Source organism: Pseudophryne corroboree, chromosome 3, assembly GCF_028390025.1.
Source record: "Pseudophryne corroboree isolate aPseCor3 chromosome 3, aPseCor3.hap2, whole genome shotgun sequence".
In the NCBI taxonomy this organism is placed as follows: Eukaryota; Metazoa; Chordata; class Amphibia; order Anura; family Myobatrachidae; genus Pseudophryne; species Pseudophryne corroboree.
Window position 1 is genome coordinate 2067146 of NC_086446.1, and position 22077 is coordinate 2089222.

Consider the following 22077-nt stretch of genomic DNA (forward strand, 5'->3'; position numbering starts at 1 on the left):
TCGGTAAAGCCGACTTTAGGAAACGGCGAGGGGGAGACGTCTCGAATTCCAATTTGTACCCCTGAGATACCTGAAGGATCCAGGGGTCTACTTGCGAGTGAGCCCACTGCGCGCTGAAATTCATTGAGACGGGCCCCCACCGTGCCTGATTCTGCTTGTAAAGCCCCAGCGTCATACTGAGGGCTTGGCAGAGGCGGGAGAGGGTTTCTGTTCCTGGGAACTGGCTGATTTCTGCAGCCTTTTTTCCTCTCCCTCTTTTTGCCCGCTTGTCCACGAAAAGACTGCGCCTGATAATACGGCGTCTTCTCATGTTGAGAGGCGACCTGGGGTACAAACGTGGATTTCCCAGCTGTTGCCGTGGCCACCAGGTCTGAAAGACCGACCCCAAATAACTCCTCCCCTTAATAAGGCAATACTTCCAAATGCCGTTTGAAATACGCATCACCTGACCACTGTCGTGTCCATAACCCTCTACTGGTAGAAATGGACAACGCACTTAGACTTGATGCCAGTCGGCAAATATTCCGCTGTGCATCACGCATATATAGAAATGCATCTTTTAAATGCTCTATAGGCAAAAATATACTGTCCCTATCTAGGGTATCAATATTTTTAGTCAGGGAATCCGACCACGCCAACCCAGCACTGCACATCCAGGCTGAGGCGATTGCTGGTCGCAGTATAACACCAGTATGTGTGTAAATACATTTTAGGATACCCTCCTGCTTTCTATCAGCAGGATCCTTAAGGGCGGCCATCTCAGGAGAGGGTAGAGCCCTTACAAGCGTGTGAGCGCTTTATCCACCCTAGGGGGTGTTTCCCAACGCACCCTAACCTCTGGCGGGAAAGGATATAATGCCAATAACATTTTAGAAATTATCAGTTGTTATCGGGGGAAACCCACGCATCATCACACACCTCATTTAATTTCTCAGATTCAGGAAAACTACAGGTAGCTTTTCCTCACCGAACATAATACCCCTTTTTGGTGGTACTCGTATTATCAGAAATGTGTAAAACATTTTTCATTGCCTCAATCATGTAACGTGTGGCCCTACTGGAAGTCACATTTGTCTCTTCACCGTCGACACTGGAGTCAGTATCCGTGTCGGCGTCTATATCTGCCATCTGAGGTAACGGGCGTTTTAGAGCCCCTGACGGTCTATGAGACGTCTGGACAGGCACAAGCTGAGTAGCCGGCTGTCTCATGTCAGCCACTGTCTTTTATACAGAGCTGACACTGTCACGTAATTCCTTCCAACAGTTCATCCACTCAGGTGTCGACCCCCTAGGGGGTGACATCACTATTACAGGCAATCTGCTCCGTCTCCACATCATTTTTCTCCTCATACATGTCGACACAAACGTACCGACATACAGCACAAACACAGGGAATGCTCTGATAGAGGACAGGACCCCACTAGCCCTTTGGGGAGACAGAGGGAGAGTTTGCCAGCACACACCAGAGCGCTATATATATATATATACAGGGATAACCTTATATAAGTGTTTTTCCCCTTATAGCTGCTGTATCTTTAATACTGCGTGTAATCAGTGCCCCCCCTCTCTTTTTTAACCCTTTCTGTAGTGTAGTGACTGCAGGGGAGAGCCAGGGAGCTTCCCTCCAACGGAGCTGTGAGGGAAATGGCGCCAGTGTGCTGAGGAGATAAGGCCGCCGATAAGGGGGCGGAGCCTATCTCCCATTTTTCTATGTATTCTGGCAGGGGTTAAATGCATCCATATAGCCCAGGAGCTATATGTGATGTATTTTTTGCCATCTAAGGTATTTTTATTGCGTCTCAGGGCGCCCCCCCCAGCGCCCTGCACCCTCAGTGACCGGAGTGTGAAGTGTGCTGAGAGCAATGGCGCACAGCTGCGGTGCTGTGTGCTACCTTATTGAAGACAGGACGTCTTCTGCCGCCGATTTTCCGGACCTCTTCTGCTCTTGTGGCTCTGTAAGGGGGACGGCGGCGCGGCTCTGGGACCCATCCATGGCTGGGCCTGTGATTGTCCCTCTGGAGCTAATGTCCAGTAGCCTAAGAAGCCCAATCCACTCTGCACGCAGGTGAGTTCGCTTCTTCTCCCCTTAGTCCCTCGATGCAGTGAGCCTGTTGCCAGCAGGACTCACTGAAAATAAAAAACCTAATTTAAACTTTTACTCTAAGCAGCTCAGGAGAGCCACCTAGATTGCACCCTTCTCGTTCGGGCACAAAAATCTAACTGAGGCTTGGAGGAGGGTCATAGGGGGAGGAGCCAGTGCACACCAGCTAGTCCTAAAGCTTTTACTTTTGTGCCCAGTCTCCTGCGGAGCCGCTATTCCCCATGGTCCTTTCGGAGTTCCCAGCATCCACTAGGACGTCAGAGAAATCTTATTTTCTCTGACGTCCGAAGTGGATGCTGGGACTCCGTAAGGACCATGGGGACTATACCAAAGCTCCCAAACGGGCGGGAGAGTGCGGATGACTCTGCAGCACCGAATGAGCAAACTCTAGGTCCTCCTCAGCCAGTGTATCAAACTTGTAGACTGTTGCAAAAATGTTTGAACCCGACCAAGTAACAGCTCGGAAAAGTTGTAAAGCCGAGACCCCTCGGGCAGCCGCCCAAGAAGAGCCCACTTTCCTCGTGGAATGGGCTTTTACAGATTTAGGGTGCGGCAGTCCAGCCGCAGCATGTGCAAGTTGAATTGTGCTACAGATCCAGCGAGCAATAGTCTGCTTAGAAGCAGGAGCACCCAGCTTGTTGGGTGCATACAGGATAAATAGCGAGTCAGTTTTCCTGACTCCAGCCGTCCTGGAAACATATACATTTCAGGGCCCTGACTACGTCCAGTAACTTGGAATCCTCCAAGTCCCAAGTAGCCGCAGGCACCACAATAGGTTGGTTCACATGAAAAACTGATACCACCTTAGGAAGGAATTGGGAACGAGTCCTCAATTCCGCCTTATCCATATAAAATACAGATAAGGGCTTTTGTATGACAAAGCCGCCAATTCTGATACACGCCTGGCCGACGCCACGGCCCACAGCATGACCACTTTCCACGTGAGGTATTGTAGCTCCACGGATTTAAGTGGCTCAACCCAATGCGACTTCAGGAAATCCAACACCACGTTGAGATCCCACGGTGCCACTTGAGGCACAAACGGGGGCTGACTATGCAGCACTCCCTTAACAAAAGTCCGAACTTCAGGCAGTGAAGCCAGTTCTATTTTGGAAGAAAATCGATAGAGCCGAAATCTGGACCTTCATGGAACCCAATTTTAGGCCCATAGTCACCTCTGACTGTAGGAAGTGCAGAAATCGACCTAGCTGAAATTTCTCCTTTGGGGCCTTCCTGGCCTCACAGCACGCAACATATTTCCACCATATGCGGTGATAATGGTTTGCGTTCACTTCTTTCCTAGCTTTAAATAGCGTAGGGATAACTTCCTCCGGAATGCCCTTTTCCTTCAGGATCCGGCGTTCAACCGCCATGCCGTCAAACGCAGCCGCGGTACGTCTTGGAGCAGACAGGCCCCCTGCTGCAGCAGGTCCTGTCTGAGCGGCAGAGGCCATGGGTCCTCTGAGATCATTTCTTGGAGTTCTGGTTACCAAGCTCTTCTTGGCCAACCCGGAACAATGAGTATAGTTCTTACTCCTCTCCTTCTTATTATTCTCATTACCCTGGGTAAGAGAGGCAGAGAAGGGAACACATACACCGACTGGTACACCCACGGTGTTACCAGAGCATCCACAGCCATCGCCTGAGGGTCCCTTGACCTGGCGCAATATCTTTGTAGCTTTTTGTTGAGGCGGGACGCCCTCATGTCCACCTGTGGCCTTTCCCAACGGTGTACAATCATTTGGAAAACTTCTGGATGAAGTCCCCACTCTCTCGGGTGGAGGTCGTGTCTTCTGAGAAAGTCTGCTTCTCAGTTGTCCACTCCGGGAATGAACACTGCTGACAGTGCTAACACATGATTTTCCGCCCATCGGAGAATCCTTGTGGCTTCTGCCATCGCCATCCTGCTTCTTGTGCCGCCCTGTCGGTTTACATGAGCGACCGCCGTGATGTTGTCTGACTGGATCAGCACCGGCCGGTGTTGAAGCAGGGGTCTAGCCTGACTTAGGGCATTGTAAATGGCCCTTAGTTCCAGAATATTTATGTGTAGGGAAGTCTCCTGACTTTTCCATAGCCTTGGAAGTTTCTTCCCTGTGTGACTGCCCCCCAGCCTCGAAGGCTGGCATCCGTGGTCACCAGGACCCAGTCCTGTATGCCGAATCTGCGGCCCCCTAGAAGATGAGCACTCTGCAGCCACCACAACCGCGACACCCTGGCCCTTGGAGACAGGGTTATCCGCCGATGCATCTGAAGATGCGACCCGGACCACTTGTCCAACAGATCCCACTGGAAAATCCTTGCATGGGACCTGGCGAATGGAATTTCTTCGTAAGAAGCTACCATCCTTCCCAGGGCTCGCGTGCATTGATGCACCGACACCTGTATACGTATTAGGAGGTCTCTGTCTAGAGACGACAATTCCTTGGACTTCTCCTCCGGGAGAAACCCTTTTTATCCTGTTCTGTGTCCAGAACCATACCCAGGAACAGTAGACGCGTCGTAGGAACCAGCTGCGACTTTGGAATATTCAGAATCCAGCCGTGCTGTTGTAGCACTTCCCGAGATAGTGCTACTCCGCCGAACAACTGCTCCCTGGACCGCGCCTTTATAAGGAGATCGTCCAAGTACGGGATAATTTTTTCGGCCATTACCTTGGTAAATACCTCGGTGCCGGGGACAGACCAACGGCAACGTCTGGAATTGATAATGACAATCCTGTACCACAATTTTGAGGTACTCCTGGTGAAGAGGGTAAATAGGGACATGCAGGTAAGCATCCTTGATGTCCAGTGATACCATGAAATTCTCCAGGCTTGCAATAATCGCCCTGAGCGATTCCATTTTGAACTTGAACCTTCGTATATAAGTGTTGAAGGCTTTCAATTTTAGAATGGGTCTCACCGAACCGTCTGGTTTCGGTACCACAACATTTTGGAATAGTAACCCCGGCCTTGTTGAAGGAGGGGTACCTTGATTTCACCTGCTGGAAGTACAGCTTGTGAATTGCCGCCAGTACTACCTTTCTCCGAGGGCAGCAGGCAAGGCTGATGTGAGGTAACGGCGAGGGGGAGTCGCTTTGAACTCCAGCCTGTATCCCTGTGATACTATTTGCAGAACCTAGGGATCCACCTGTGGGCAAGCCCACTGGTCCCTGAAGTTCCCGAGACGCGCCCCTACCGCACCTGTCTCCACCTGTGGAGCCCCAACGTCATGCGGTGGACTCAGAGGAAGCGGGGGAAGATTTTTGATCCTGGGAACTGGCTGCTGGTGCAGCTTTTTCCTTCTTCCCTTGTCTCTGTGCAGAAAGGAAGCGCCTTTGACCCGCTTGCTTTTCTGAAGCCGAAAGGACTGTACCTGAAAATACAGTGCTTTCTTAGGCTGTGAGTAAACCTGAGGTAAAAAAATTTCTTCCCAGCTGTTGCTGTGGATACGAGGTCCCAGAGACCATCCCCAAACAATTCCTCACCCTTATAAGGCAGAATCTCCATGTGCCTTTTATAGGCAGCATCACCTGTCCACTGCCGGGTTTCTAATACCCTCCTGGCAAAATGGACATTGCATTTATTCTGGATGCCAGCCGGCAAATATCCCTCTGTGCATCCTTTATATCTAAGACGACGTCTTTAATATGCTCTATGTTAGCAAACTATTATCCCTGTCTTAGAGTATTAATATTATCTGACTGGGTATCAGACCACGCTGCAGCAGCACTATTTATGCTGAGGCAATTGCAGGTCTCAGTATATAACCTGAGTGTGTATATACAGACTTCAGGATAGCCTCCTGCTTTTTATCAGCAGGCTCCTTCAAGGTGGCCGTATCCTAAGACGGCAGTGCCACCTTTTTTGACAAACGTGTGAGCGCCTTATCCACCCTAAGGGATATCTCCCAACGTGACCTATCCTCTGGCGGGAAAGGGTACGCCATCAGTAACTTTTTAGAAATTACCAGTTTCTTATCGGGGGAACCCACGCTACTTTACACACTTCATTCATTCATCTGATGGGGGAACAAAACACTGGCTGCTTTTTCTCCCCAAAAATAAAACCCCTTTTACGTGGTACTTGGGTTCATGTCAGAAATGCGTAACACATTTTTCATTGCCGAGATCATGTAACGGATGTGCCTAGTGGATTGTGTATATGTCTCAACCTCGTCGACACTGGAGTCAGACTCCGTGTCGACATCTGTGTCTGCCATCTGAGGTAACGGGCGATTTTTTGAGCCCCTGATGGCCTTTGAGACGCCTGGGCAGGCGCGGGCTGAGAAGCCGGCTGTCCCACAGCTGTTTTACGTCATCCAGCCTTCTATGTAAGGAGTTGACATTGTCGGTTAATACCTTCCACCTATCCATCCACTCTGGTGTCAGCCCCACAGGGGGCGACATCCCATTTATCGGCCTCTGCTCCACCTCCACGTAACCTTCCTCATCCCACATGTCGACACAGCCGTACCGACACACAGCACACACACAGGGAATGCTCTGACTGAGGACAGGACCCCACAAAGTCCTTTGGGGAGACAGAGAGAGAGTATACCAGCACACACCAGAGCGCTATATAATGCAGGGATTAACACTATAACTGAGTGATTTTTCCCCCCAATAGCTGCTTGTATAAACAATATTGCGCCTAAATTTAGTGCCCCCCCTCTCTTTTTAACCCTTTGAGCCTGAAAACTACAGGGGAGAGCCTGGGGAGCCGTCTTCCAGCTGCACTGTGAAGAGAAAATGGCGCCAGTGTGTTGAGGGAGATAGCTCCGCACCTTTTTCGCAGACTTTTCTCCCGCTTTTTTATGGATTCTGGCAGGGGTATTTATCACATATATAGCCTCTGGGGCTATATATTGTGATGATTTTGCCAGGCACGGTGTTTATATTGCTGCTCAGGGCACCCCCCCCCCCAGCGCCCTGCACCCATCAGTGACCGGAGTGTGAGGTGTGCATGAGGAGCAATGGCGCACAGCTGCAGTGCTGTGCGCTACCTTGGTGAAGACTGAAGTCTTCTGCCGCCGATTTTCCGGAACACTTTTTGCTTCTGGCTCTGTAAGGGGGCCGGCGGCGCGGCTCCGGGACCGAACATCAATGGCCGGTTCCATGCAGTCGATCCCTCTGGAGCTAATGGTGTCCAGTAGCCTAAGAAGCCCAAGCTACCACCAGTTAGGTAGGTTCGCTTCTTCTCCCCTTAGTCCCTCGCTGCAGTGAGTCGGTTGCCAGCAGATCTCACTGTAAAATAAAAAACCTAAAATATACTTTCTTTCTAGGAGCTCAGGAGAGCCCCTAGTGTGCATCCAGCTCAGCCGGGCACAAGAATCTAACTGAGGTCTGGAGGAGGGTCTTAGTGGGAGGAGCCAGTGCACACCAGGTAGTCCTAAAGCTTTCTTTAGTTGTGCCCAGTCTCCTGCGGAGCCGCTAATCCCCATGGTCCTTACGGAGTCCCAGCATCCACTTAGGACGTCAGAGAATTGGTAATGACAATCCCGTACCGCAATTCTGAGGTACGCCTGATGAGGTGGATAAATGGGGACATGAAGGTAGGCATCCTTTATGTCCAGAGTCACCATAAAATCTCCCCCTTTTAGGCTTGCAATGACCGCTCTTAGCGATTCCATCTTGAACTTGAACCTTTTCAGGTATATGTTCAGGGATTTTAAATTCAATATGGGTCTGACCGAACCGTCCGGTTTCGGGACTACCACATGGTCGAATAATAACCCCCTCCTTGTTGAAGGAGGGGAACCTTGACCACCACCTGTTGAAGATACAATTTGTGAATTGCAGTTAACACTGTTTCCCTCTCGTGGGGGGAAGCCGGCAGGGCCGTCGGTGAGGGGGCATCTCCTCAAAGTCCAGCTTGTATCCCTGAGACACAATATCTATTGCCCAGGGATCTAACAGGGAGTGAACCCACTTGTGGCTGAACTTACAAAGGCGTGCCACCACCGGGCCTAGCTCCGCCTGTGGAGCCCCAGCGACATGCAGTGGATTTTGTAGAGGCCGGGGAGGACTTCTGTTCCTGGGAACTAGCTGTGTTCTGCAGCTTCTTTCCTCTGCCCCTGCCTCTGGCAAGAAAGGACGCACCTCGAACTTTCTTGTTTCTTTGTTAGAAAGGTTGCATTTGATAGTGTCGTGCTTTCCTAGGCTGTGGAGGAATATAAGGCAAAATATCAGAATTACCAGCTATAGCTGTGGAGACCAGGTCCGAGAACCCTTCTCCACACAATCCTCAGCCTTCCATATGCCTCTTAAGTCGGCATCATCTGTCCATTGCATATTCTACAGGACACGTCAAGCAGAAATCGACATAGCTTTGACCCTAGGACCCAGTATACTCATGTCACTTTGGCCACACATCTTGAAAAAGGGGTTAAAATCCCTGAAACGTCGATGTATTGGCTTTGATGTTTCAATAACAACCAGCTTTTTGACAAGACCTCGAGTGCCGCAGACTCTTATTTATTATATATCTCTATATATCTATCTATATCTCTTAAGACAGCATCTTTAATATATATATATATATATCTATATCTACATACTAGGGTCTCAATCTCTGCTGATAAGGTACCTGTCCACGCTGCCACAGCGCTATAAACCCATGCCGACACAATCGCCGGTCTGAGTAGTGTACCAGAATGTGCACGCTATCTGCAGGATCCCTGAGGATAGCTGTTACGTCAGGGCTACCTTTTGGGCAAACGTGACACCCTAGGAGAAGATTCCCATCGTATCCTGGCCCTAGTAGGGAAAGGATACTCCCTGAGAATTCTTTGTGGGAAACTGCAGTCTCTTGTCTGGAGATTCCCGCTCTTTTTCCTCATCAGAGGAGGGAAATTTACCTCAGCTTTCTTCCCCTTAAACATGTGTACCCTTGTGTCAGGGACAGATGAGTCATCAGTGATATGCAAATCATCTTTTATTACAATAATCATATATTGAATACTTTTCTGCCATTTTGGCTGTAACTTTGCATTATCGTAGTCGACACTGGAGTCAGACTACGTGTCGATATCAGTGTCTATTATTTTGGATAGTGAGTATTGAGAGACTCTGAAGGTCTCTGCGACATAGGGACAGACATGGGTAGATTCCCTGTCTGTTCTCTAATCTTTTGTGCAATAAATTCACCTTAGCACTTAATTACACATATCCAAACAGGTGTCGGCGTTGTCGACGGAGACACCCTCTCACACACATATTTGCTCCATCTCCTCCTTAGGGGAGCCTTTTACCTCAGACATGTCGACACACACGTACCGACACACCACACACTCAGGGAATGCTCATCTGAAGACAATTCCCCCATAAGGCCCTTTGGAGAGACAGAGAGAGAGTATGCCAGCACACCCCCCAGCGCTATATGACCCAGGAAAAAACACAGTAATTTAATTTTTACCCAGTAGCGCTGTTATTATCTGCGCCGAATTATGTGCCCCCCCTCTTCTTCTTTAAAACCCTCTCTTCTACCGTGGCATAAGCAGGGGAGAGTCAGGGGAGCTTCCTCTCAGCGGTGCTGTGGAGAAAAACATGGCGCTGGTGAGTGCTGAGGGAGAAGCCCCGCCCCCTCGACGGCGGGCTTCTGTCCCGCTAAAAGTGTAAAATTGGCGGGGGCTCATGCAGATATACAGTGTCCAGCTGTATATATGCTCCTTTTGCCAAATAATAAGAATTTACTTACCGATAATTCTATTTCTCGGAGTCCGTAGTGGATGCTGGGGTTCCTGAAAGGACCATGGGGAATAGCGGCTCCGCAGGAGACAGGGCACAAAAAAGTAAAGCTTTACTAGGTCAGGTGGTGTGCACTGGCTCCTCCCCCTATGACCCTCCTCCAGACTCCAGTTAGGTACTGTGCCCGGACGAGCATACACAATAAGGGAGGCATTTTGAATCCCGGGTAAGACTCATACCAGCCACACCAATCACACCGTACAACTTGTGATCTAAACCCAGTTAACAGTATGACAACAGAAAGGGCCTCATAAAGATGGCTCCTTAACAATAACCCGAATTAGTTAACAATAACTATGTACAAGTATTGCAGATAATCCGCACTTGGGATGGGCGCCCAGCATCCACTACGGACTCCGAGAAATAGAATTATCGGTAAGTAAATTCTTATTTTCTCTATCGTCCTAAGTGGATGCTGGGGTTCCTGAAAGGACCATGGGGATTATACCAAAGCTCCCAAACGGGCGGGAGAGTGCGGATGACTCTGCAGCACCGAATGAGAGAACTCCAGGTCCTCCTTTGCCAGAGTATCAAATTTGTAAAATTTTACAAACGTGTTCTCCCCCGACCACGTAGCTGCTCGGCAGAGTTGTAATGCCGAGACCCCTCGGGCAGCCGCCCAAGATGAGCCCACCTTCCTTGTGGAGTGGGCTTTTACAGTTTTAGGCTGTGGCAGGCCTGCCACAGAATGTGCAAGTTGAATTGTGTTACAAATCCAACGAGCAATCGACTGCTTAGAAGCAGGTGCGCCCAACTTGTTGGGTGCATACAATATAAACAGCGAGTCAGATTTTCTGACTCCAGCCGTCCTTGCAATGTATATTTTTAAGGCTCTGACAACGTCCAACAACTTGGAGTCCTCCAAGTCGCTAGTGGCCGCAGGCACCACAATAGGTTGGTTTAGATGAAATGCTGATACCACTTTAGGGAGAAAATGCGGACGAGTCCGCAGTTCTGCCCTATCCGAATGGAAGATTAGATAAGGACTTTTATAAGATAAAGCCGCCAATTCAGATACTCTCCTGGCAGAGGCCAGGGCTAGTAACATAGTCACTTTCAATGTGAGATATTTCAAATCCACCTTTTTCAATGGTTCAAACCAATGGGATTTGAGGAAATCTAAAACTACATTTAGATCCCACGGTGCCACCGGAGGCACCACAGGAGGCTGTATATGCAGTACTCCCTTGACAAAAGTCTGGACCTCAGGGACAGAGGCCAATTCTTTTTGGAAGAATATTGACAGGGCCGAAATTTGAACCTTAATGGATCCCAATTTGAGACCCATAGATAATCCTGATTGCAGGAAATGTAGGAAACGACCCAGTTGGAATTCCTCCGTCGGAACCCTCCGATCCTCGCACCACGCTACATATTTTCGCCAAATGCGGTGATAATGTTTCACGGTGACTTCCTTCCGTGCCCTAATCAAGGTAGGAATGACTTCTTCTGGAATGCCTTTCCCTTTTAGGATCTGGCGTTCAACCGCCATGCCGTCAAACGCAGCCGCGGTAAGTCTTGAAAAAGACAGGGACCCTGCTGTAGCAGGTCCCTTCTCAGAGGTAGAGGCCACGGTTCGTCCGTGAGCATCTCTTGAAGTTCCGGATACCAAGTCCTTCTCGGCCAATCCGGAACCACTAGTATTGTTCTTACTCTTCTTTGCCGTATGATCTTCAATACCTTTGGTATGAGCGGCAGAGGAGGAAACACATACACTGACTGGTACACCCAAGGAGTTACCAGTGCGTCCACAGCTATTGCCTGTGGATCTCTTGACCTGGCGCAATATTTGTCCAGTTTCTTGTTGAGGCGAGACGCCATCATGTCTACAATTGGTCTTTCCCAACGGTCTATTAACATGTTGAAGACTTCTGGATGTAGACCCCACTCTCCCGGATGAAGATCGTGTCTGCTGAGGAAGTCTGCTTCCCAGTTGTCCACGCCCGGGATGAACACTGCTGACAGTGCTATCACGTGATTCTCCGCCCAGCGAAGAATCTTGGCAGCTTCTGCCATTGCACTCCTGCTTCTTGTGCCGCCCTGCCTGTTTACATGGGCGACCGCCGTGATGTTGTCCGACTGAATCAACACCGGCTTTCCTTGCAGGAGAAGTTCCGCCTGGCTTAGAGCATTGTAGATTGCTCTTAGTTCCAGAATGTTTATGTGAAGAGACTTTTCCAGACTCGTCCATACTCCCTGGAAGTTTCTTCCTTGTGTGACTGCTCCCCAGCCTCTCAGGCTGGCGTCCGTGGTCACCAGGATCCAATCCTGAATGCCGAATCTGCGGCCTTCTAATAGGTGAGCCTTCTGCAACCACCACAGAAGTGACACCCTTGTCTTTGGTGACAGGGTTATTCGCAGGTGCATCTGCAGATGCGACCCTGACCATTTGTCCAACAGATCCCTTTGGAATATTCTTGCATGGAATCTGCCGAATGGAATTGCTTCGTAAGAAGCCACCATTTTTCCCAGGACTCTTGTGCATTGATGTACTGACACTTTTCCTGGTTTTAGGAGGTTCCTGACCAGATCGGATAACTCCTTGGCTTTTTCCTCTGGAAGGAAAACCTTTTTCTGAACCGTGTCCAGAATCATTCCTAGGAACAGCAGACGAGTTGTCGGGATTAAATGGGATTTTGGAATATTCAGAATCCACCCGTGTGTCTTAGCACCTCTTGAGATAGTGCTAAAGCTGTCTCCAGCTGTTCTCTGGACCTTGCCCTTATTAGGAGATCGTCCAAGTATGGGATAACTAATACGCCTTTTCTTCGAAGAAGAATCATCATCTCGGCCATTACCTTGGTAAAGACCCGAGGCGCCGTGGACAATCCGAACGGCAGCGTCTGAAACTGATAGTGACAGTTTTGAACAATGAACCTGAGGTACCCCTGGTGTGCGGGGTAAATCGGAACGTGTAGATACGCATCCTTGATGTCCAAGGATACCATAAAGTCCCCTTCTTCCAGGTTCGCTATCACTGCTCTGAGTGACTCCATCTTGAACTTGAACTTTTTTATGTAGAGGTTCAAGGACTTCAGATTTAGAATAGGCCTTACCGAGCCATCCGGCTTCGGTACCACAAATAGAGTGGAATAATACCCCTTTCCTTGTTGTAATAGGGGTACTTTGACTATCACCTGCTGAGCGTACAGCTTGTGAATGGCTTCCAACACCCTCTCCCTTTCGGAAGAGACGGTTGGTAAGGCAGACTTCAGGAAACGATGAGGAGGATCCGTCTCTAATTCCAACCTGTACCCCTGAGATATTATCTGCAGGATCCAGGGGTCTACCTGCGAGTGAGCCCACTGCGCGCTGTAATTTTTGAGACGGCCCCCCACTGTCCCCGAGTCCGCTTGAGAGGCCCCAGCGTCATGCTGAGGTTTTTGCAGGAGCCGGGGAGGGCTTCTGTTCCTGGGAAGGAGCTGCCTGTTGGTGTCTCTTCCCTTTTCCTCTGCCTCGTGGCAGGTACGACAAGCCCTTTGCTCTCTTATTTTTGTAGGAGCGAAAAGGCTGCGGTTGAAAGGTCGGTGCCTTTCTCTGTTGGGGAGTGACTTGAGGTAAAAAAGTGGATTTCCCGGCAGTAGCCGTGGCCACCAAGTCTGATAGACCAACTCCAAATAACTCCTCCCCTTTATACGGCAAAACCTCCATGTGACGTTTTGAATCCGCATCGCCTGTCCACTGTCGTGTCCATAAGGCTCTTCTGGCTGAAATGGACATAGCACTCACCCGAGATGCCAGTGTGCAAATATCCCTCTGTGCATCACGCATATAGATAAATGCATCCTTTATTTGTTCTAACGACAGTAAAACATTGTCCCTATCTAGGGTATCAATATTTTCAATCAGGGATTCTGACCAAACTACTCCAGCACTGCACATCCAGGCAGTTGCTATAGCTGGTCGTAGTATAACACCTGCATGTGTGTATATATTCTTTTGAATAACTTCCATCTTTCTATCTGATGGATCCTTAAGTGCGGCCGTCTCAGGAGAGGGTAACGCCACTTGTTTGGATAAGCGTGTGAGCGCCTTGTCCACCTTAGGGGGTGTTTCCCAGCGCGCCCTAACCTCTGGCGGGAAAGGGTATAATGCCAATAACTTTTTTGAAATTATCAACTTTTTATCAGGAGCAACCCACGCTTCATCACACACGTCATTTAATTCTTCTGATTCAGGAAAAACTGTTTGTAGTTTTTTCACACCATACATAATACCCTGTTTTACGGTATCTGTAGTATCAGCTAAATGTAACGTCTCCTTCATTGCCAAAATCATATAACGTGTGGCCCTACTGGAAAATACGTTTGAATTTCTACCGTCGTCACTGGAATCAGTGCCCGTGTCTGGGTCTGTGTCGACCGACTGAGGCAAAGGGCGTTTTACAGCCCCTGACGGTGTTTGAGGCGCCTGGACAGGCATTAATTGATTGTCCGGCCGCCTCATGTCCTCAACTGACTGTTTAAGGGAAGATAAACCATCACGTAATTCCACAAATAAAGGCATCCATTCTGGTGTCGACCCCCTGGGGGGTGACATCTGCATATTTGGCAATTGCTCCGCCTCCACACCAATATCGTCCTCATACATGTCGACACCACGTACCGACACACACCGCAAACTCACAGGGAATGCTCTAATGAAGACAGGACCCACTAGCCCTTTTGGGGAGACAGAGGGAGAGTCTGCCAGCACACACCACAAAGCGCTATATATACAAGGGATATCCTTATATTAAGTGCTCCCTTATAGCTGCTTTAATATATATATATATATATAGCCATTAATGTGCCCCCCCTCTCTGTTTTACCCTGTTTCTGTAGTGCAGTGCAGGGGAGAGACCTGGGAGCCGTTCTGACCAGCGGAGCTGTGACAGAAAATGGCGCCGTGTGCTGAGGAGATAGGCCCCGCCCCTTTTTCGGCGGGTTCTTCTCCCGCTATTTTTCCAGTCAGGCAGGGGTTAAATATCTCCATATAGCCCCTATGGGCTATATGTGAGGTATTTTTAGCCTTGTATAAGGTTTATATTTGCCTCTCAGAGCGCCCCCCCCCAGCGCTCTGCACCCTCAGTGACTGCCCAGTGAAGTGTGCTGAGAGGAAAATGGCGCACAGCTGCAGTGCTGTGCGCTACCTTATGAAGACTGAGGAGTCTTCAGCCGCCGGTTTCCGGACCTCTTCACGCTTCAGCATCTGCAAGGGGGTCGGCGGCGCGGCTCCGGGACCGGACTCCACGGCTGGGCCTGTGTTCGATCCCTCTGGAGCTAATGGTGTCCAGTAGCCAAGCAGCAAATCCACTCTGCATGCAGGTGAGTTTACTACTTTCCCCCTAAGTCCCACGTTGCAGTGATCCTGTTGCCAGCAGGACTCACTGTAAAGAAAAAAACCTAAACTAAACTTTCTCTAAGCAGCTCTTTAGGAGAGCCACCTAGATTGCACCCTTCTCGTTCGGGCACAAAATCTAACTGGAGTCTGGAGGAGGGTCATAGGGGGAGGAGCCAGTGCACACCACCTGACCTAGTAAAGCTTTACTTTTTTGTGCCCTGTCTCCTGCGGAGCCGCTATTCCCCATGGTCCTTTCAGGAACCCCAGCATCCACTTAGGACGATAGAGAAAAGAGGTTTATATTGCTGCCCAGGGCGCCCCCCCCTGCGACCTGCACCCTTACAGTGACCGGAGTATATGAGGTGTGTGGGAGCAATGGCGCAGTGCTGTGCGTTACCTCAGTGAAGATCATAAAGTCTTCTGCCGCCTCTGAAGTCTTCTTTTCTTCTCATACTCATCCGGCTTCTATCTTCCGGCTCTGCGAGGGGGACGGTGGCGCGGCTCTGGGACGGACGGCTAGGGTGAGATCCTGCGTACCGATCCCTCTGGAGCTAATGGTGTCCAGTAGCCTAAGAAGCAGGACCTTGCAACTCACATGAGTAGGGCTGCTTCTCTCCCCTCAGTCCCTCGATGCAGGGAGTCTGTTGCCAGCAGTGCTCCCTGAAAATAAAAAACCTAACAAATATACTTTCTTTCAGAAAGCTCAGGAGAGCTCCCTGTAATGCACCCAGTCTCCTCTGGGCACAGTAATAAACTGAGGTCTGGAGGAGGGGCATAGAGGGAGGAGCCAGTGCACACCCAGGATCTAAAGTCTTTCTTAAAGTGCCCATGTCTCCTGCGGAGCCCGTCTATCCCCATGGTCCTTACAGAGTCCCCAGCATCCTCTAGGACATAAGAGAAATATATATATATATATATATATCAGTAAATATAACAAACACAGTAAACACTGGCTGTATATCACAGGGTGTTTGTACCACACAGCCCTGAATGTATGCACTCCAGTGACAGGTAGAATACTTAAGTGTCCTGTAAAATGCACAGCGCTGGTGATCAGGCGGCTTTACAGAGGAGGATTTGCCCCAGCAGTCCCAGGAACAGCTCAGCTCTGTGTAATGGCGGCTGACAGGGAGTGAGGGAGAGAGAGATACAGCTCCAGGGCGGGAACATTTACCCAAATGGCGCCCTGGGGCTAGGGGAGGGGCTACAGGTTAGGCCTTACTCCCCTGCTGGCTTCCCCCACCGGGCGCTGCGGGCCATAATAAAACGGGCCCTGTGTCCCGGAGGCTAGTGGAGCGGCTGCCCCTTACAGTGTCCACGCCAGTGTGAGCAGCCCGCCTCCCAAGGCGGCGCTGGATCGCGATTACAGCGGGCCAAAGAGACCCTTACCTCCCCTTTGACGGCAGCCAGGCGATCCAGGAGACAGCGGCGAGTGTGTGACTAACGTAGAGAACACCGGAGCCTCCGCTGTAGTTACTCGGCAACCAGGGCGTGGTTGGGGGAGTGATGGAGCTGCAGCAGGGGATGTCTGACTGACATCTAATCATTGCTGCAGCCCTTGAAGTCATCAATTATTTTTCTTCTGGAAAATAGTTTTTTCTTAGGGCTGCTGGAGCAGCCCCCATGTTGTATGCCTGCTTACTGCATGGTACCAACTTACACAATGAGCTACTGTGCACGGAGGCGGCGCTGTGCATCTTGGGAAGAAGGTCAAAGCTTTGAGCCTGTTGGTGCCTCGATCAAGATCCTACTCTACACCCCATTGTACATTCCTTGTGGAGCCCAGTGTACCTCGCAGAAAGAGTTTTAACAAAGATAAGTTCTGACCATAAAACTCTACACCCTGATGTTAATCCTTGTGGAGCCCAGTGTACCCCGCAGCAGAAATTAGATTCCTCATCCCTAATAGCCTCAATCATATGTTGCACCCCATATCTGTCAGTTGCATTAATTGGGTAAGTGTACGCTTTTTAGGGTACATAGTTGGGGTGAGAGGCACAGCTGTGAGATTTTGATCCCCAGATTTCTCAAAAAAACTGTGGCTCCTTCACAGTATGGGATATATTTCTAATACACCTTAGGGAGGTTCTGCCCCAGAAGCCTGAGAATTACAGTCCTGAGTACATGGAATAGACTCCTCAGGAGAAGATACACACTCTTCAGCACAGGACACAGAGTCCTTAGACATGGTAAATGTGGATATATACACACACAGGAAAATGTCAGACACAGTTCCCCCCAGAGTACCTTCAGAGAGTCACAGAGTATAAGGAGCCAGCCACACAGCGCCCCTGTAGGCAGTTATGACAGTAAAATGCCGGCGCTGACCGAGTAGCCCTAATATTCTTAAAATCACTCCCCCCCCCCCTTGTCTATAACGCCCTGGTACCGCAGAGATATGCTGGAGTTATGTGGAGGGCAGCGCTCCCTGTCAGCGTCTCCTGATGATCTGCAGGGAGAAAATGGTGCTGGTGAGTGCTGGATCCGCTCTGAGCAGAAGTCCCGCTCCCTGTAATGGCGTATCTCCCGCACTCAGAGATTATACTGGCCTGAGATTTTGTGCTGCTAACAGCGGGATTAGCCCCTGCTAGCTATAGGTGACCAGTGTAGGGTATTGGGCTGGCCCAGGACGCCCCTCACAGCGCCGTACACCAAGTGCCGGAGCCTTCCGGAGCGCAGCCTGTCAGAGCTGCACTCCCACCTTTGTGCCGCCATTCCCGTCGACAACCCGCTTCCCGGGCCGCCAGCGCTATACTCACCACTCTTCTTTCTTCTGGCTGTTAGGGGGTGACGGCCGTGCTGCAGGACTGAGCAGTCGCCTCGTGGGCTTATGATCAGCACCCTCAGGAGCTCCGTGTCCTGTCAGACTCTTAGAAAAATAATAAAACTAGAAAAACTCCTAGGAGCTCCCCTAGCTGTGACCGGCTCCTCCGGGCACAATTTCTAAACTGAGTCTGGTAGGAGGGGCATAGAGGGAGGAGCCAGCCCACACTATTAAACTCTTAAAGTGCCCATGACTCCTGGTGGACCCGTCTATACCCCATGGTACTAATGTGGACCCCAGCATCCTCTAGGACATAAGAGAAATAATAATATTAATAAAACCAGGACACCACAGGCTGCTACTCCTGTATAATAATAGGACACCACAGGCTGCTCCCCCTGTATAATAATAATAACACCAGGACACCACAGGTTGCTCCCCCTGTATAATAGTAATAAGAGAACACTACAGGCTGCTCCGCCTGTATAATTGTAATAACAGGACTCCACAGGCTGCTCCCCCTGTATAATAATAATAATAATAACAACAACAGGACACTACTGGCTGCTCCACCTGTATAAGAACAATAATAATATAAAGGCGTAGGATAATTACCTGATGTCTCCTCTCGGTAGATGCTAGAATCAAGTGGGCTACCGTCTCCTCTCCTCAAGTCCCGGTCCCCCGAATCAACCGTCCCCGGATGTTACCCTACGCAAAAAAGAGGGCAGGACCAAGTGGAGCGTAGTGCCGGAAGTGATGTAATGCGATGAAGTGAGTTGAAACGCACGTACCGCAAGTCATTTGGAACGCAGAAGTAGGCTGGAACGCACATGATGAATGAGTGGTGGACCGCACGGACCGGAAGTGAGCTGGAACGCGGAAGTAGGATGGAACGCACAGAGCGGAAGTGGCGTGTCCCGGGCTCCGGAGGTGTACCCCTGCAGAGGGCTCCGGCCTGGGGTTCCCAGCTGTGTGTGTGAGGGATGATTAGTGATATAGGGGGCGGTATATGAGTGCAGGACCCCCTCCCCCGCGGTGACTGCTCTGCATGGTAACCCCTTAGTGACCAGACTTCCTGTTACCATGGTAGTGAGTGTCCCCATTGTGTGTGTATGCTGGGAGGCCTATGGTGGCACTGTGCAGCCAGCTACATTGTGTACAGCTGGTGATGTCCCCTGACAGGTAGTGCATACTTGCCTACCTGACCCTCTCCATGAGGGAGAAAATGCTCTGTTCCTGGGCTTTCCTGGTAATGTATGATTGCCATCACCTGTGGTGAGCTAGTTAGTTGATAAGAAAGGTGTGTCACCACAGGTGATGGCAATCATACATTACCAGGAAAGTCCAGGAACAGAGCATTTTCTCCCTCATGGAGAGGGTCAGGTAGGCAAGTATGAGGTAGTGATACCCCTGTTCTGTCTGTGTGATGTGGACAGTTAGGTTTTAGGGGGTAGAGGGTTAGTGTTGGGCTGCGGGAGGGGGTTAGGGGGAGGGTTAGACTACTTCCTGACATCTATCATTCTAACCCTCTGTTACATGAATTACCTCTACCCCATCTCTCATCCTAACTTTCCACTTTATGGCTCACCTCTTCCACATCTCTCATCCTAATCCTCTGCTACATGCTCACCTCTTCCACATCTCTCATCCTAATACTCTGCTACATGCTCACCTCTACCCAATCTCTCATCCTAACCCTTTTCTATATGCTCACCTCTACCCCATCTATCATTCTAACCCTCTGTTACATGAATTACCTCTACCCCATCTCTCATCCTAACTTTCCACTTTATGGCTCACCTCTTCCACATCTCTCATCCTAATCCACTGCTACATGCTCACCTCTTCCACATCTCTCATCCTAATACTTTGCTACATGCTCACTTCAACCCAATCTCTCATCCTAACCCTTTTCTATATGCTCACTTCTAACCCACTTCTCATCCTAACCCTCTGCTGCATGCTCACCTATACCCCATCTCTCATCCTAACCCTCTGCTACATGCTCACCTCTACCCCAACTGTCATCCTAACCCTCCGCTACATAGATCGCCTCTAACCGATCTCTCACCCTAACCCTCTGCTACATGCTCTCTTCTACCCTATTTCTCAACATCTTAACCCTCTGTTACATGCTCAATTCTACTCAATCTCTTATCCTAACCCTCTGCTACATGCTCATCTCTACCCCATCTCTCATCCTAGACCTCATTTACAGGCTCACTTCTAATGTATCTCTCATTCTAATTCTCCACTACATGCTCACCTATACCCCATCTCTCATCCTAACCCTCCGCTACATGCTCATCTCTACCCCATCTCTCATCCTAGACCTCATTTACAGGCTCACTTCTAATGCATCTCTCATTCTTATTCTCCACTACACGCTCACCTATACCCCATCTCTCATCCTAACCCTCCGCTACATGCTCACCTCTAGCCCATCTCTCATCCTAACCCTCCGCTACATGGTCATCTCTACCCCATCTCTCATCCTAACCATCTGCTATATGCTCCCTTCTTCCCCATCTCTTATCCTAACCCTTCACTACATGCTCACCTCTACCCCATGTCTCATCCTAACCCTCTGCTACATTGCTCACCTCTACCCTATCTCTCATACTAACCCTCCGATACATGGCTCACCTTTACCCCATCTCTCATCCTAACCCTTTGTTATATGCTAACTTCTACCCCATCGCTAATCCTAACCCTCTGCCACATGCTCACATCTATACCATCTCTCATCCTAGACCTTAGTTACACGCTCCCTTCTATCCCATCTCTCATCCTAACCCTCCGCTAAATGGCTCACATCTACCACATCTCTCATCCTAACCCTCCGCTAAATGGCTCACATCTACCACATCTCTCATCCTAACCCTCTGCTAGATGCTCACCTCTACCCAATTACTCATCCTAACCCTCTGCTACATGCTCACCTCTACCCAATAACTCATCCTAACCCTCTGCTACATGCTCACCTCTACCCAATTACTCATCCTAACCCTCTGCTACATGCTCACCTCTACACCATCTCTCATCCTAACCCTCTGCTACATGGCTCTTCTCTACCCCATCTCTCATCCTAACCCTCTGTTACATCGCTAACCTCTACCCAATCTCTGATCTTAACTCTCTGCTACATGGCTCACCTCTACCCCATCTCTCATCGTATCCCTCTGGTACATGTTCACCTCTACCCCATCTCTCATCCTAACTCTGTGTTACATGCTCATCTCTACCCCATGTTTTATCCTAACTCCATAGGCGTGCGCACGGGGGGTGCCTGGTGCGCACAGGCACCCCCTAATGTCCTGCGATGATCGCCGCAGGCTATGATAAGCCCTCGATCTCAGCTTGCTGCTGTGCCAGCGCTGCTCATTGCAGTCTGTCACCGACAAATTGAGCTGCTGCGCCCGCCGCCGTGGACAATATATTTATAGACTAGAGGCACATCATCATATGCTGCTGTCACTAATGGGCCATAGTTGCCCAGCGGACGCACAGGGAGTGACTGAGGTTAAGCTCCACCTCCCGCCCGCGCCCTCCAGTCTTCTCCCGCGGCTACGCGCATGCAGCGGGGTGAGTGAGAAGCGAGCAGCTCCTCAGGCATTTCCCTTCTCATTGGGGTGGACTGGCCGAGTCGGGTGCACGGTCTCCTGTCTGCAGGTATGGGACGCACGGTAGGTGGTGACGGCAGTAGTGGCGGGTCTGGTGGGGGGATCGGTACGCGGGCGTCTTTGATTAAAGATGCTGGCCGGGCGGGCTCTCGCTGACCCGGCAGGGGCTGGCAGCGTCTACATATGGTGGCTGTGTTTTATATTTTGTGAAAGAGATGTGTGTGTACAGTATGTACTATGGTGTCAGCTGTGTCTGCTGTGTATATGTATGCTACTATGTGTGTCTACTTTATGTATGCACGTTGTGTACTACTGCTATGTCTGTGTGTTTATGTATGTAAGTATGTCATGTATGTGTATGTATACTGTTATGTGTGTTGTGTGTGTGTACTATGTGATTGGTGACATGCTGTGATGTGGTTTAATTATTAACATCTCCTAAGAGTTCCGCCCATTGTTTTTGTTGAAAAAAATAAAATTAAAATAAAATCTGAATACAAGATTGAAACGTTGATCAAACTGCTGGGGTCCGTGTGAT

General features: G+C 49.9%; 1 protein-coding gene across 1 annotated transcript in view; it reads right to left on the minus strand.

Annotated features, from left to right (window-relative positions):
* Positions 1-18643, minus strand: part of LOC135054487 (uncharacterized) — a 181573-nt gene extending 162930 nt beyond the window's left edge. Inside the window, exon 1 of the mRNA XM_063957594.1 lies at positions 18529-18643. The gene's annotated coding sequence lies outside the window, so the exon portion shown is untranslated. The remainder of the gene's footprint in view (positions 1-18528) is intronic.
* Between the last annotated feature and the right edge of the window lie 3434 nt (positions 18644-22077).